Source organism: Cibotium barometz, chromosome 51 (genome assembly GCF_041138505.1).
Source record: "Cibotium barometz isolate CiBa-2024 chromosome 51, ASM4113850v1, whole genome shotgun sequence".
In the NCBI taxonomy this organism is placed as follows: Eukaryota; Viridiplantae; Streptophyta; class Polypodiopsida; order Cyatheales; family Cibotiaceae; genus Cibotium; species Cibotium barometz.
In genome coordinates this window covers 5,175,365-5,192,138 of record NC_141096.1, presented here as the reverse complement: position 1 = coordinate 5,192,138, position 16,774 = coordinate 5,175,365, and the positions used below count along the sequence as shown (strand labels likewise).

Here is a 16,774-nt window from a genome sequence, read left to right as displayed (position 1 = left end):
CCATTTCAAATTCAAAATTGTTGATATGGCACCATTTTGTGGTTTTGAAAAAAAGTCCACCATAGATAGGTAGAACAAAAAAGCCAAACGTTTTTCTTCGCTAACTAATGCAGCTAGAAGTAATATGTTTCTCCACTCTCTCTTACTTCTCTATAAGCAGCAAGAAGCAAGGTCTCTCCCTCTCTCTCTCTATTGTGTTTCTTATGCGATGATTTTTTTTATTTTTAATCTATTTAAATAATTCGTTTATCATTTAAGTTATTTATCAATTGTCTTTTAGATACGAATTTGCTTTCGACATGCTTGCTTAGTAGATAACAATAATAAAGTGCAAAATCCAAAGTTTTAAAATTATTTTTTCTTCATAGATTCTTAGATTAACCATACCAAGAACCCACGTTCTATAAACTAAAAGTACCTTCTTTTCTATAGACATACTTAATCAATTGTAGATTCGTACTGTCATGCACGATCCATGCTTTTAAAAATGCCAAAGTACAAATTTCTCATACAACTAAGCTCAAATTAATTTCACGCTTACACAACATCAAATCTGTTGTAATATAAAAGCTAGTTGTCTCGTGTAAAAATCTAGCTTCACCTATTTTGGTACGCATGTGGTGCCACTTTGCTACTTGTAACAAGTCAAAGTACAACATGCAAATTTTATTTCATCTTAAGTCCTATGTTCACCCATACTCTTCTAGAAAGATCACATGCTTATATATTTACTTGCATCATCTTGTCTTTATTTAGTCATTGAATCCTCCCCTAACTTTTTAAGTTTCAAGTGTATGCTCCAACTTATGTTCATATCTCATTTACCTAGATTAATTTTGTTTCTACAGCATCAAGTCTTAAACTCATTGAATCCTCCCTTGATCCAGCATCAACTCTTAAACTCATTGAATCCTCCCTTGATTCACGATGTTTACAGTATGTGCTACATGGTGTTTGTGAGAGAGTAATACATAAGTTCGCAAAATCGACAACATGGTCGATTCCTCTTTCTCTCGCACTCATGAATATGCCTAGATCACACGATCCATGGTGCTTGCAAGTAATAGAACATAGCTCTTTATCCCTCACTTAATAGGTATGGTCCTTATAGCATGGAATCATTTGGTATTTGTGAGTGTGAGAAAAATACATATGCTCACAAATTCACCATGAGGGTTACATCCTCTTAAATTCTTCTCTTTAAGTTTTCAATTTTCATGGTTGAATCGATTCATGGTGAGGGAACCTAGCCCCAAGACATTATGCCCTTCATTGAGAGGACTTCATTGGAACATGTGGTTATCGTGTTAGCACCTATATCATCAATAGAAGCATTACATGCTATTGTGCCCCTTGTTGTGAAGAACATGCCAATGGAAGAATTTGACCACATAGTCCATTTCTTCCATGATTCTTCTCTCTCACTTAAAAAACTTGCCCATATGAAGTCATTCAAGGTGCTTACAAGCGAGAAAACATATGCCTTGCCTATATAATTTTTGCATGGAACACGTGGACATCCACTCTATAATTCTATTGCTCTCTTACTCATTACTATTTATTGACTCATTATTGAGATTTCTTAACATATGTTAGAAGCATGTGCTCCTTGGTGTTCGTAGGTTAAAGACCAATACACAAGCTCATAACAACCATAACATTGGTTATTATTCTCTCTCACTCATGTCTCTCTTGAGAGATGTCTACCTTAGAGCACATGGCCATAAGTAATATATACCTTAGAGCATGTGGCTCTATTAAACCTTATAAAAATTCAAACACAAGGCCAACTTCATAATAGATTCTCTTCCCTCACTCGTGAACATGCTTCCCTTGAGGGCTTCAGACACATGTTCATAGCGCAAATAAAACCAACTCAGCTATATAGGTGGAGTGTGAATGCCTTGGGAAGAACCAACAAAACATTAAGATTAGATACTCACCCATCCACCCCTTTGGGAAGGGTAGACACACACGTTCTAACCATATCCTTTGATATGATGTAGTGTGATTGAATAAAACAAGCATAGAATAAAAGGACAATCTCTATCCATGCTTCATTTATTGGGGTAAAAAAGACATCAAATGATACATGTCATGTCCACAATCATGTCACACAACAACACACTTAAATTCAATGCAAAATGTGTGGTTTCCATACCTTCTTTTTCCAAAAGTAGATCCGCTCTCTTCCCCCCCCAAAAAAAAAGTAGACCCCATCTTTCCTAGTCTAGTGATCTTCTTGTACAAGAATTCCATCAGCAATCCATATTGTGTCAATGCCATGTATTAAGGGTTCTGTGAAAGAGGCACGAGGAAGCTCCACTCAGCTCCTCTCTTTTGAGCTTTCTCGAAAGAAGCAAAGTATGCTTTATGAGATGACATAAAAGAAGAACCAGGAAAAGGTTGTGGGAGAAAAGGACAGTGGCCTGAGCATAGCAGAATGCCAATGGCTAATACTCAATGTGAGTAATTCAGATGATAGGGATACATTGAGATGGGAGCTTTCTTGTGCTTGGAATGATCTATCAAGGTCCCTGTGTATACCCTCATGGAACGGTTAGAAAATTATAGTTACCTTGAGACCTGCAAAGACTGAAAAATCGAACCAAGTCTACACACAAGGGCGTCTATCCTTTACTGAGTGAGCAGAGAAACGAAAAAAAGGAAGACCTAGCAAGTTGGCTATGGTGATACATTTACAAAACAAAATGAAATACACTAGCCACATTGTCCAAAACCGCAGAGGCAATTTTGTACATAAACTGTAGAATTGTGACATAGAACATATCATAAATATGAGCATCCCTAGCTATACCAAGATAATGATTTATGATCCTGATGCCTAAACAGGAGGCAACATTCTCCTTAGAATCACATTTGAAAGGTATTGGTACACCAAAGCATCACGTGCCAACCCTTCCAAACCATGCCAACAACTAAAACCAAAAGCCTCTCCAATCTACCAGAATGACTTCTAGAACAATTTCTCGTACCATCGAGGGTGCATGTCTGTAACAACCTAATTACAGTTGAGGCTTGAACTCAAATTCTACACCTCTGATGAAATCTCCAGAGCACTACCAAGAAAAACATTGGCCAGGCTGCTGCTAGTGATTTAAGCATTGCTAAAATATAGACTTTGCTCCTGCCTCCACCGAAAACAGTTCTTCTTCTTTCATCTCAGACTTTCCCAAACTAGAGTTATGGCTGACTACCTAATCTGAAGGAGTTGTTGCATCAAAAATATACCCACTTACAAAACACTTGATTGTCTTGAGCGAAACGACTAAGTCTGCATACAGACGCAAGGGAGACATTTCTCTTCAAAACAGAAGGACATCAGTTGCCATGAAGTGCGACATGCCAGAACACGAATGCTCCAAATGCAACATATCCAATCATGAACAGCAACCTACAGGAAATACTAATGCCATTCAAAGCCATGCCAGACTCATTTGTGACACAGTCTATTCTTGCCACGTTTGGACATCATGGGATCATTCCAACACAAGCTGCTACCCCACCTGCCACAATTAACAGTAATGGTGATACTTCTTGTCAGAGCAATACAACACCTTACAATCTCCCGCATGCTTTCGTTCATTGTGACCTGAAGACTTCATCAAAGGTGCAGCACTTGGAACTCCAAGTCCTCAACTTGTTCCACATTTGCAGTTTACATGAGGGAAATCGCAGTTGCTGCCTTGGTGGCACTTGAGGCATCCATGTGGATATTGGGAAATCACTCTTCTAGTAAAGATTAAAGTTCTTATCATTCCCTGTAGAATCCTATGCGGTGCTCTGATGAAGCCCTGCCTGTCACCATCAATCTGAGACTCCCACTTCCTGGTTGCTTTCATTGTCTGTCATGAACTGAATGGACAGGGAAGGGAATGTCCAACCCAGGTTTCCCGGAAAAAGTTGCGGCTCCACTGGTCGCCATTTCCCTAGTCTGTACCACAATCAACACATCACCTGCATAATTGCACCATAGGGACATATCCATATGGAGATGGTGTGAAGCACAATGGAGAGGGCTCGTCTTCCACCCCCATTGTCAAGGTGAGCAAAAGCCTTGCAAGTCTCCCATCTGGAGAGTGTAAGCTTGGGTTGGGGATAGGATTAGAAGTGAGACCATAATGTGAGGGCTCCAAAACTACAAAAGGCAATCAATCAAGGGGAGAAAGTACAACAATTTTTAATTTAAAAAAAAGAAACCTGCCCTAGGTGAGTCATAAGATACTATAATTATCCAAAATTACAATATGCAAGCTACCCAAAAACTCATCCAAAACCCTTGAGTGTTTTTTTAAGAAAAAAGAAGAAACAAAGCAAGCAGGCCATGGCATAGGTCCAGTGTTTGAACCCGGGCATCTTAGATATAATTACTCATTTTAATCCGAAATGCAGGAAGAACCAGAACTTTGAAAAAAGGGGAGAATTTCTGTGTGCGGATGAAAGCTACATTTTAGATGAGATACACAAGTTCTACAAAGCTATATTATATATACGAAATTGAGGCACTTTGCCATCGCCAACAAGCTGCGAAATGTTATTTCTGTACATATATATATGTGTGTGTGTGCATAAGCATAATGTAGGTGGAAATTGGGGAGTTATCAGAAGGGGATGCAGTGGGAGACGGAGGGCTGGACGACGGTTACCGGGTGGGCCATGATGTCGGAGCCCTTCTTGTGGTTGAAGCACCACACCAGCGCCCCCACGGGCCACTCCACCAGCGCCGACAGACAGAAGGCCACGAAGCCCAGCGTGGGGCCAACCACCTTGCAGCGGCACGGGTTGTCTGTCGTGCCGCACTCGATGCACACAGGGATGCACAGGGGTATCGCCGCCATGGAATCGGGTCCCTCACAGCGCGAAGAATATTTTTCTTCTCGGATCTTAAAACTTAAAACTTAAAATTTTTCTTCTAGGATCTTAAAACTTTCAATTTTAAAATTTACAAGTTTTTCGTCCACACTAAGTTTAAGTTTTTTCTTACGTAAAATGATTAAAATTTTACCAATTTTAAAGATTTCTAAAATTGTAATATTAAATTTTACAAGTGAGATCATGAAATTTGAAGGTGTTTTGTAAGGGTTTGAAGGTTTTCTGTCTCAACACTGCGAGTCACAGCATGCTACTATTTATGCTTGGTGGTAGAGGATATATATAATACCCACACATCATGCTTAAGAGAATAATGAGTACCCAAAACGTTTTTTTACCTTGCATTAATTAATTAGCATCGTGTGAAATGTCATGTGTTGCACCATTAGAATGTAAAGAAGCCAAGTTTTTTTTATTTTAGCAACAAGATCAAGAATCTCGAGTCTCTGCATATTCTGCACGTGTCTCTTTCTATATTATCTTAGCTCAAGCATTAGACAAGAATTTATTCCAATATATTACAGCAATGAGAGTGAATATTTAATAAGGGAGAAAATTTTTTATAGCAAGATAGTGCTACACAACATTATAGCACTGAGGAAAATGTCTCAAAGATGTTTACCAAAGCATTGGGAAAAGAGCTCTTCTACAAGCATGAAGATCATCTTAGCATGGTGGAGCTTCTTATTAAAGTCAAGAACTTACCTTAGTCTTGCATAATCAAGAGTTGTTTCGTCTTGCCCTTTTTGTCACACTAGAATGATCTATGGCTATGGGAGAGACGGAAGAGATCTTTTTTCTAATATGGAGGCAAGAAGAGAATGACCTTTATTATGGTTCTCTCTCACAAAATATGGATGGGAATGAGAGGGAAAAACCTACAAGAAAACCTATTCAAGTAAGAAAAACATCTAGCAGCATGCAATGAAACAAGGTGAAAGGCTGAAAATTCTTCTTCTTCTTCACATAACAAAAGAGGTCTACAAAAAAGATCAAGTAACTAACACACATAATAGAGTATATACAAGCGGTCCATAATGTGAACACGCTAAGAGGAGTGGGTAGATGTGGACTAGTCAGTGTAGTCCAGCTGTCGAATCTCTGGCGAAGATATGTCGGTGCCAGCTACTAAACCCACCAGTGATATAAATGTCAAACAATCATGCAGGCGCCTCGTGAGCGTCAGCTCATGTTGAGCTTGACATCTCAACACTCCCCCTCAAGCTCAACTCCAGCTCATGAACTCCAAGCATATCTCGAAATCTGCGGAGCTTCTTAGCTCCCAAGGCCTTCGTGAAGATGTCAGTGACCTGATCCTGTGTGCCAACGTAGGCCAAGTCTATGTTGCATGCTGCCAAGACTCTCTCTTTGATGAAGTGGTAATGCACCTCAACGTGTTTCATTTGCACATGAAAAATTGGGCTCCTGGCCAACTCTATACTGCTAAGATTGTCATAATATATGACCATCTTTCTCTCCACATGCAACCCCAAATCAACAAGTAGCTTGCGTAACCAAGCTACCTCACATGCTGCCACCGCAGCTCCTATGTACTTTGCCTCTGTACTCGACAAGGCAATTGTGGGCTGCTTCTTGTTGCTCCATGTCACAACAGCACTCCCTAATGAAAACATAAATCCACTGGTAGATCTCCTCTTTGAGATGCTACTGCCCAATCTACATCTGTGTACCCATATAGCTCCAATGGTACACCTATTGAAATATACAAGTGAATAGGGTGTGTGCGGGAACAAGCCCTTGGCAAGAGGCTGTACAAGAGAATATGTAAATGTGAGAGAACCTGTGAAAAGGTGAGAAGTATCTACTGGGAGAGAATAAAGGGTAGCATGAGGAGATTTAGGAGGTGTGGAAATATTCTGGGAGAGGTGGAGAGAATCAAGCAAAAGAGGTGGAGTGAATCAAGGAGAAATCAGTGGGATTAGATGCTTGGATGTAAACCCTATAAATTGAGGCATTGGTCTAATGAGAATTTGCTAGTTTTTGATTATCCATGCCTACATTAAGCTATCAGTTAATTGCTCACTAATCACTAATCACTAATCATTAAGCTATCAGTTAATTTTCTGGTTTTTGATTATCCATGCCTACATTAAGCTATCAGTTAATTGCTCACTAATCACTTCTTAATTATCATCTAATCTCTTTGATAATGATGTTAATTCTAGCATTTGATCCACCATAGCTCATCACATTTCTATAATTTTAACATGGTATCAGAGCCTAGCATAGAATCCATCAATTTGTGAGCCCATTATCTTGCTAATCACTTGGCTAATTAGGATTAGTAGATAATTAGTATTTTTACCTCTTTTCAACTAGCCCATTGTACCCCCAGCCAGTGGAGGGGCTTGATCTCCCTCTAGGAGCAACATTAGCTCAAGCCCTTGTAGCCATACATAGCTATATCACTTTGCTCTAGCCAAGCAAATCGGCACATCAAACCGCCTTCTACAGCTCAGGAAAATCGTGATTGTGCAAGCGCATTGTTTTTGAAGAAAATTTGATATTTCTGCTGCTCCAAATCAAATTGCTCTAATTCCTCTTAAACCTAGGGGTTTTCAAGGGTGCTCTACAAGTTGGTGAAGTCAGAATTTGATTTGATCAAGTCTACAGTGAGATCCAAGCTCTTCGTCAAATTTGTAGGTGACTTTGGTAAAATAGAGATTAAGCATTCAATGTTTGGTCAAATCTTGTGTTTCTTGGCTTAATCCTCTACTAGACTAATTGCTATTGATGGCCTTGAAAGGATTTGAGCTCATTTGAACTCTAAAGCCTCAGATCTGGGCTCCCCGCATACTCTGTTTTTTGCACACAAAATAGAGGATTAATTTACTAATCAGTGATTAATCATTATTAATCACTAATTTTGGTGCAATTGAGGGTTCAAATTAACCATTAGGTATCTGATACAGATCCCTATAACTTCATATTGCAATTCGGAGATGGTTTGATACTCCAACCATTCCGTACAAATTGGTTACCCTTGGTAAAATTATGCTGATAAATTTGTGGTAATCATCATTTTATATTTAACCCTTGGTTAATGCCTACAAATCACACTCAAATTCAATATTATTCATAGCCAGAGTTGCATTTGGAAATGTGCATAAGAATGAATGCTATATGCATTATGTATTGGGCACATTACATCAGTGTAAAAATGGGATCAGACATTGTTCTTGTCCAAAATAAGGCAAGAGGTAAAACCTCCTGCATAGATTTTGGATTGTATTGCATAATGACACAAGATAAACATCAAAAGCCCAAAAGAACTGTCAACAAAACATTCAAACATGTTGCTCACATGGAGCAAGAACTGACAGACAAGCTCACATGGAGCAAGAACTAACAGACAAGCTCATGGCCCCAGCCATGAAAGAAGAAGAACATCTCTTTCCAAGAGGAAGATCGACACCGAGAAGAAGAGATAAAGGAAGCATTGAAGGAAGATATGGACGCGTGAAGAGAAGCTGCCACGACAAGAAGACTAAAAGAAGAGGAAGACATGGACGCGTGAAGAGGAGCTGCCACTACAAGAAGACTGAAGACAAGAGAAGATATGAGGCTCCAAGAAGTGAGAAGCCATGTGAAAATCTCTGAGAGAGAGAGAGAGAGAGAGAGAGAGAGAGAGAGAGTGAAACCCCACAACCCAATGTAACCTGCCCCAACAGAGTAAAACCACCTCTGAGCCACCGATGATGTAGGCCATGTGGTAGATGTATGTGTGAGCACTTTAGTCAAGGTCACAGGCACTGGTCGCGGACTATCAAGTAAGAGGGAAACTTGGTATAGGGTCCAAGTGTGCTAGGAGTATTCACTTGAGGGGAGGTGTTGAAATATACAAGTGAATAGGGTGTGTGCGGGAACAAGCCCTTGGTAAGAGGCTGTAAAAGAGAATCTGTAAATTTGAGAGAACCTGTGAAAAGATGAGAAGTATCTACTGGGAGAGAATAAAGGGTAGCATGAGGAGATTTAGGAGGTGTAGAGATATTCTGGGAGAGGTGCAGAGAATCAAGCAAAAGAGGTGGAGTGAATCAAGGAGAAATCATTGGGATTGGATGATTGGATATAAACCCTATAAATTGAGGCATTGGCCTAATAAGAATTTGCTAGTTTTTGATTATCCATGCCTACATTAAGCTATTAGTTAATTGCTCACTAATCACATATTAATTATCGTCTAATCTCTTTGTTAATGATGTTGATTCTAGCATTTGATCCACCATAGCTCATCACATTGCTGTAATTTTAACAACACCTATTGCATAAAACAATGCATAATCAACAGTGGCCCTCAAGTACCAAAGTGTGCGTCGCACACTGTCAAGATGTAGTTTGCGCAGAACTTGCATAAACTGGCTCTCTAAGCCAATAGTGTAGCTCAAATCTGGCTTGCTGATTGTGACATAGGTCAAACTCCCCACAATCTTCTTGTACATAGTGGGATCCTCCAAACACATAACCCAATAGCTTTCTTACCTTCAGGCAATGACACCAAATCCCAAGTCTCATTTCCATCATACAATACATCCATCTCCTCATCCATAGCTTTCTCCCAACACACATTTCCAATAGCCTCATCAAAACATGTGGGTTCTACAACCTACACAACTTTTGCCATATACGCATAGTGATGTGCCACATAACCATCTCATAAGTCAACCTCTACACGGGATTTTTGACTCTTCCAGATCTTCGTAACTTTGCATTCATGGCTTCCATAGCCTTCTTCACACTAGGTGTCCTCATTGCTGGAATCCCAAGCTCCTCATCAAGGCTCATCTCCGCGCCACTAGTATCTCCATCGATAAGAGAATGCCCTGCAGAAATATCAGGCATACCAAGGGTCTCAACCACTTTCTCTTTGCCTTTATGTGATGTACCAACTACATTTTCAGGACTGGTATTATGACGCAACCTGCTACTCCATGGTCTATCAATAGAACCACTGTGGATGAGGACTCTCCTGGTCCACTCAATGATTGTGATTGTTGACTTGCATTCTGTGCAACCACATTTCCACTTACATCAGCCCCCAACAACATCTTTTTCAGCAGCATACCAGCTACTCATCTCATTAAATATAACATCCCTGCTTACCCTCAATTCATGTGTAGCAGGATTATAACATCTATATCCCTTTTGCTCGAGGGAATACCCAATAAACACACATTTTTTTTATCTTTAGATCCAGCTTGGTAACGTAACTCATCTGGCACATGCACATATGCAATACATCCAAAAACTTTCAAGTGAGACAAATCAGGTTTCCTGCCAGTAAACCTCTCCTCTGGTGTTACATCATGTATGGCTGCAGTAGGAGTCCTGTTCATGATATAAACTATTGTAGACACAGTCTCAACCCAATAGCTATGCGGCATATTCTTCTCTGTCTCATCAATGCTTGTGCTATCTCTGCTATGTGCCTGTTTTTCCACTCAGCAACCCCATTTTGTTGTGAAGTATATCTACATGTAAATTGTCTTTGAATGCCATTCTTTTGCAAGAATTCAGAGCACTCATTGGAGAAGTATTCTCCCCCTCCATTTGACCTTAGGCACTTTACATGCTTTCCTGTCTGTTTTTCAGTCATCATAACTCTGAAATTTTGAAAATGAGTGAACACTTCTCTTCTACTTCATGAAATACACCCACACTTTCCTTGTGTGGTCATCAATGAATGTACGTAGTACCTGTAGTCTTCGCAGGACCCCATACATCTGAATGCACAACATCTAGCACATTCCTACTCACATTTCTGTCATGTGGAAATACATGTTTTATTTACTTTCCAAATTGACATGCTTCACAAACTTTCTGCATACCTTCCACTTTAAACTTAGGTAGCCCTGTCACAATTTCTTTAGTTTGTATAGACTTCTCATTCTTTGTACATTTACATGCCCAATTCTCTTTTGCCAAATATTTGTATCTGCAACAACTCTTGAACCATTTGCAAATATTGCAGCAGCACACTTCAGCCATATTTACATTCAATGTAAATATTCTTCCCACCACTATGTTGCCTTTTGCAACTAACCTGCACATATCTTTAAAGTCTTCTACATAACAACCATCAGGGTTAAACCGAGCCTACAAACCCTGGTCAATCATTTGGCCAACAGAAACTAGATTCTTTGTAATGTTCGGAACATGAAGTACATGTGCAAGGTACTTCACTTTACCATCCTGCATAGACAATGGCACATCTCCAACATGGCAATTGGATGAGTAGTGTCATCCCTTGTTTCAACAAAACCTGGTCTTTCAAGACTCTTCATTTCCTTGAACCACTCACCATGACTTGTCATGTGGTTCGAAGCACCTGAATCAACATACCATACATCATCCTTACATGCTGCTACATCATTTCCAGACACATCATTAACCACATGTTGCATACAAACAACCTCTCATTATCCTCATTATTTTTGCTAGAGGATGCATAGTTGTTTTGTTGCACTTTTCCATTTCACATGTCACTCTGCTTCTTATAGCAATCTGCCTGCACATGCCCATACTTACCACAGTAAGAACAGCCTCGTGTATCATTATGCTGCCTTTGCCTTACCACGACCTCTTTGGCTCCTCCTGCCTAAACTGGCCTCTTTCACCTGTATGTTGTTGTTGTGAATCCTGGGACTGTTGTTGTTGCTGACCATAATTTTGATTACCTATTCGGCCAACCGTCTTGGCCACATCCACGACCTCTACCTCTTCCTCTACCTAAACTTGTGTAGAAGGCCTGCTGCTCTAAAGTGTTTTTGTTTTGTGAAGACTATTGATCTCTATTGAGATAGGGTTTGGTTGGCCACCAAAGAAGGACATGATACCACTACATCCGACCAGCCTTTTGAAAATGGGGCTTACATTTCATTGGCCCCATTAGTCTTGCTTCCAATATGGCACATAAGCACGCTTCACCATTGTTTCCACAGATTATGTAACCAAATAGGCTAAAGCAAGAGCTTCACCAAAAGTAGATACCATGGCAACTTGGATGTCCATTTAGGCTAGTGAGTGATCAAGGGAAGCATTTCATCAATGATGTTATAAAAAATCTCACTAGAACATTCATGATCTCACACTGCAAGTCTACGCCATATTACACATAGGCAAATTGTCAAGCAGAGAGCACCAACAAGGTTCTTATTTTGATATTGACAAAGATTATTAAGGCGTGGTTTTGTGAAGTTACGCCACAAGGTATTGTATATATTGAGACTTTTGGTTTCCTTAATGGTAAGTTAAGAAATACTATGGACCTCTTACAACAAAGAATCCTTACGTACTTCTTCTCATGACGAATAAGCCACCAAGGAAAGGGCCACTCAAAAGAATATTAAAGCCCAAGAGGAGGTAAGGAAAAGATGGATAAAACTTCAACAATGTCAAGAAAAGAAAACCTTAGCCTTGCTGCACAAGCTTATGTTGGAGAGGTAATCGACATGGATGATCACATTCCACCTCTCAGAACACCCATTGAATTGCCTAATACCTACAGTGAAGTGTTATGTAATGCTATGATTGACACGGGTGCTTTTCATAATCTACTCTCCTTTGCTACATGGAATTAGTTGGGTAAACCTCAACTTGAAAAGTCTAACATGAGAATAGAGGGTATAAGTACCAAAAATACCAAAGTACTTGGTTTGCTTAAAACTATTATCTATTGGTGATAACATGCACTTGGTTTGGTAGCTTTTTGGTTATGCCTAAAGGGACTTTAAAAGCGCATGTCGTTCTTAGACGGACATGGATGATAGCGGCTCAATACAAAATCAACTAAGCCACGAGGAGTATCTTAGTGTGGCAAAAAATCCTAACCCTATACAAGCATTTGAATGTTGCAAAGGAAAAAGCCTCAACATCAACATAATCCAATGTCGGTCCCTCCAAATTGACAACCAGTTCACCACCACAAGGTTCTTCATCTTCAAGCTTCACATCTACATCTACCTCTATAAAGAACCATCTATACCAGCAAGGCATCAGCAAGGAAAACCATAGCCTACCCTTAAGTGGGTCCCTAAATCTTCTCCACTAATTCTCACTTGCTAACCATGTCAAGAAACCCAGGAGGCACTATAACACAAATTAATCCAAACCACAAGTTACCTCTCAATGGGATTTCAACTCGTCTTCTTCAAGCTCAAGGATACTATGAGGGTGACACGTGGATTTGGGTGCCAAAAAGGAAGAAAACACCCATAACCTCATCAATGAAAGCAACATCCGATAGTGCCAAAATCAATAAAGGGAAGAATCAAATCAAAATCAAAACTTCCTCACTAGTTTGTCAAAAGATTTGGATTCCTAGGACTATCAAGGATGGAATGCACCTTAGGAAGGGGGGTTAGATTAAACCTTCAGCTCCAACAAAACATCTGCTTCAACATTAAGCCAGGCTCCATCTACACAAATACCTCTAAAAATCCCACCACCCGAGGAAAAGACTATTGATCAACAAGTTCTTGCATCAATGTCACCACCACTCCAAGAACTTGATAGTCCAATCCGTGCCCACACAAACTAACCCATATAACAAATATTTTTTTTTAAAAGAGATGAGAAAGGAGCATAAAAACTAACAATTACAAAGAATGTTCAATCTCTAGAGAATCGACTTTTTCTAGGATGTTTGAATGTTGTCTTTTCAGGTCTTGAAAAATGGATTTCTCTTGGTGCAACACCAATGTACTTGTTTAGATGCCAACACCAATGTACTGGTTTGAATGCCAATAGTACAGAATGGTACTTTCAAGGGGAGTTAAGTATTCCTTACTTTCAAACCCACTCGTGATATTTTTAGGCATCTTTGGGTGAGGTTTGTTGTAAGAGTGCATTTGTTGACCTATTTTGTTTACAATTCCATACATATACTATCCATGCAAAAATGTGGAAATCACCCACATGTGGAGTCACCTATATACCGTAGGTACTACGATGGTGTCACTACACAATTATGTTAATAGGAGAGGAATAAACGAGTGAAGTTGGGGAGTCAACAATTCTTGATTGTAGAAGGTAATTGATCTTAACAAGTAATATCTTGATGATTGTTATTTTTCATCTAAATTTCATGTATGATGTATGTGAGTTCTTCAAAGATAATAAATTGCATCAGAAGAGTATTTCTCCATACAAGTGTTTATAAACTATATTATAGAGGGTGAATGAGCAATATTTATTTGACCTTTCATCCACTGTACTTGATGAAAATGGCACACTTGTTTTCACTGGGTCAATGTATCAAGTGACAAACATGTACTCCAATGTAGATGTAAAAGAATACAAAGTAGGGTGCCTCCTTAGTGTATGTTGCAATATTGAAAGTGGGGAGCATTTGTGGATCTATGGTGATCCATAATATTTTCATGTTGTTTGTATGCTTTATTTATATATGCTTAATCACATTTATAATCACTATAACTGTGTCACTTGAGGAGGCCTACAGTCTCATGTGTGTCCATTTTACAAGCCTCCTAGGACAACATAATTTTTTTTATCCCAAGCTAGATTATGTGTATGATACTAGTCATTCTTCCCATTGGAAGAAATCAATAGATAGAAGAGTTTTGCGAGGTACAACTTGAAGGAATTTAAAAGTACCCATTGTAGGAATGTATCATTTGATGGCACTACATTCACACTAACATGATGGTGATGTTTTTAGGTTGAGGGCTACAAGGTAGAGAGCTTCGAACAATTATTCTAAATACCTTCGTTAAGAGAAATGGATTCAGTGCTGGACCTATATGCTGGTGGTGGAGATTTTGCATAGGAGGATCATTCAAGAGGAATGTGTGTAGTTTATGTAGATCCTGATGAAAAAGTATTTAAATTTTCTCTAGATAAATTGACTTTATAAGATAATTTTTAATTAAATGAAATTTGGTAGCATTTAAATATTTTATGTTTTTTATTACATAGGTTAAATTCCTTTTCTTTGTCTTGATCTCTCTCAAATTCAATGGTATCATAGAACATTATCCCTCTGTCTCTCTGCATGGTGCAATAGAAAAGAAGGCAAGTGTAAAAAGATCATTTATAATTATGGGATGTGGTGACCTTGCTCCTTCCTTGTATGTATGCAAGGGGTGGGGGGGAGTGCAATAATTGTTGTCATTTATGTGGTTTTTGTAATGATATTGATCACTCTTAGACACTCACTCTCCCAGCGTCATTCATGTCGTTTTTGTAATTACATTGATCACTAGACACTCACTCTCTCTTTATCCTCATTTATGTGAAAATCATTTAAATTAATTTGCTTTGCCAAAATAATACAGTCTCTTAAGGTGAGGGTAAAAAAGCAAAATTACAACAAGAATAAGCATCATATATAACCTCTCTCTCTCTCTCTCTCTCTCTCTCTCTCTCTCTCTCTTCCCTTCTCAGGCTCTCTCTCTCTCTCTCTCTCTCTCTCTCTCTCTCTCTCACTGATCATATTACATTTGTTTATGCAAGTGAGAGTGAGAGAAGAGAGAGATAGAGGGAAAAAAGAGACAAGGGACTCTCTCACTGATCATATTACATTTGTTTATGCAAGTGAGAGTGAGAGAAGAGAGAGATAGAGGGAAAAAAGAGACAAGGGGGAGAGAGAGAGAGAGAGAGAGAGAGAGAGAGAGAGAAGATAGATAAAGAGAAGGGAGAGTGAGAGAAGAGAGATATGGAAATGGGAGAGAGATGAGAGAAGAGAGAGAAAAAAGAGAGGAGAGAGAGAGAGAGAGAGAGAGAGAGAGAGAGAGAGAAGGCACAAGGGAGAGTGAGAGAAAGGGAGGGAGAGAGATGGCGCGTGGTTCGACAGTGGTAGTGATATTTTATGTGCACATTAGTGTGCAACATTTTGATATACATTAGTTCTATTTTATGAGTGAACCTTAGAGTGTTCACATTCTTATATTTAGGCTTATGCAAGCCCAATGTGGAGATCCATATTTTTTGCTCTTGCTTTTTGTACAAGGAAATATATTTAAATACACCATGAAGAGGACGTGAGCCACTCTCATGGTGGGGGATATTTAACCCATTCTTATGTCGCGTGCATAGCTTTCTTCTATTTTGAGCTTGAGTATTTCTTTCAAGTTAATTTTTTAAATAGAGGGCCAACTGTGAGCTTCCAATATTGGTATAGAGCCAGAGAGCCAAGAAACACAGAGAATAGTGCCATGTCCTTTTCTTGTCAGAAATAATAATAAAAAGTTATGTACTGGGCACTCAAACTGCCAAGGACTGCTATCCTTTATGTGAAGGTAAGAGCTGTCGGCATGAAACCCAAGAGTGACACCAGTTGTCAGAGCACCGCCTAACTCTTTGTCTAGAGTGCACACTGCTACAGTGAACAAAGCACTGATCATCGGCTATACCAACAATTGACCACACTAGGTATAAAGCGAGCATAAGGGGCAGCTAATACAGCCAACAACACCCCAAACACCGGCAATAGCCTTGACAGCAAGCCCCAACCGCTGCCGGAACAACGTTAACAAGCGCCGACAAGCAGCGAGCGACGAGCGCGACAGCGCGGATGCAACTCCGATGGACGAACGGGCAGCACGTGCTAGCGACTCCACACCTCCCCCACACACCAACGTGGGTGTCTCCTAAGAGACAAAGAGAAGGGGGTGACTATTCTACCCTTTATACTTGATTCCTTCTTTCCTTTGTACACTATATGGGATAAATCGAAGGCTGCGTGACACTCTATGGTGAGCCCATGAGGAGAAGAAGAAACTAAGAGAATAAAAGAGAAGAAGAAGGAAGAAAAGAAGAGAGAAGAAGAGAGAGAAGAGAAGAAGAAGAAGGAGCGAGAAGACGCAAAGAGAGAAAAGGAGGGAAAAAGAAGAAGAAGGAGAGA

General features: G+C 39.6%; 1 long non-coding RNA gene across 2 annotated transcripts; it reads right to left on the bottom strand.

Moving 5' to 3' along the window:
* Positions 1–3,460: 3,460 nt before the first annotated feature.
* On the bottom strand, positions 3,461–4,889 carry LOC147609242 (uncharacterized). 2 transcript variants are annotated; one of them, XR_015264238.1, is made up of 2 exons: positions 4,668–4,889; positions 3,461–3,950 (listed from the first exon to the last, which is right to left on the bottom strand). It is a non-coding gene; the product is annotated as an uncharacterized LOC147609242 (long non-coding RNA). The 2 variants fall into 2 exon arrangements; XR_015264237.1 differs by lacking the exon at positions 3,461–3,950 and adding an exon at positions 3,957–4,159.
* Between the last annotated feature and the right edge of the window lie 11,885 nt (positions 4,890–16,774).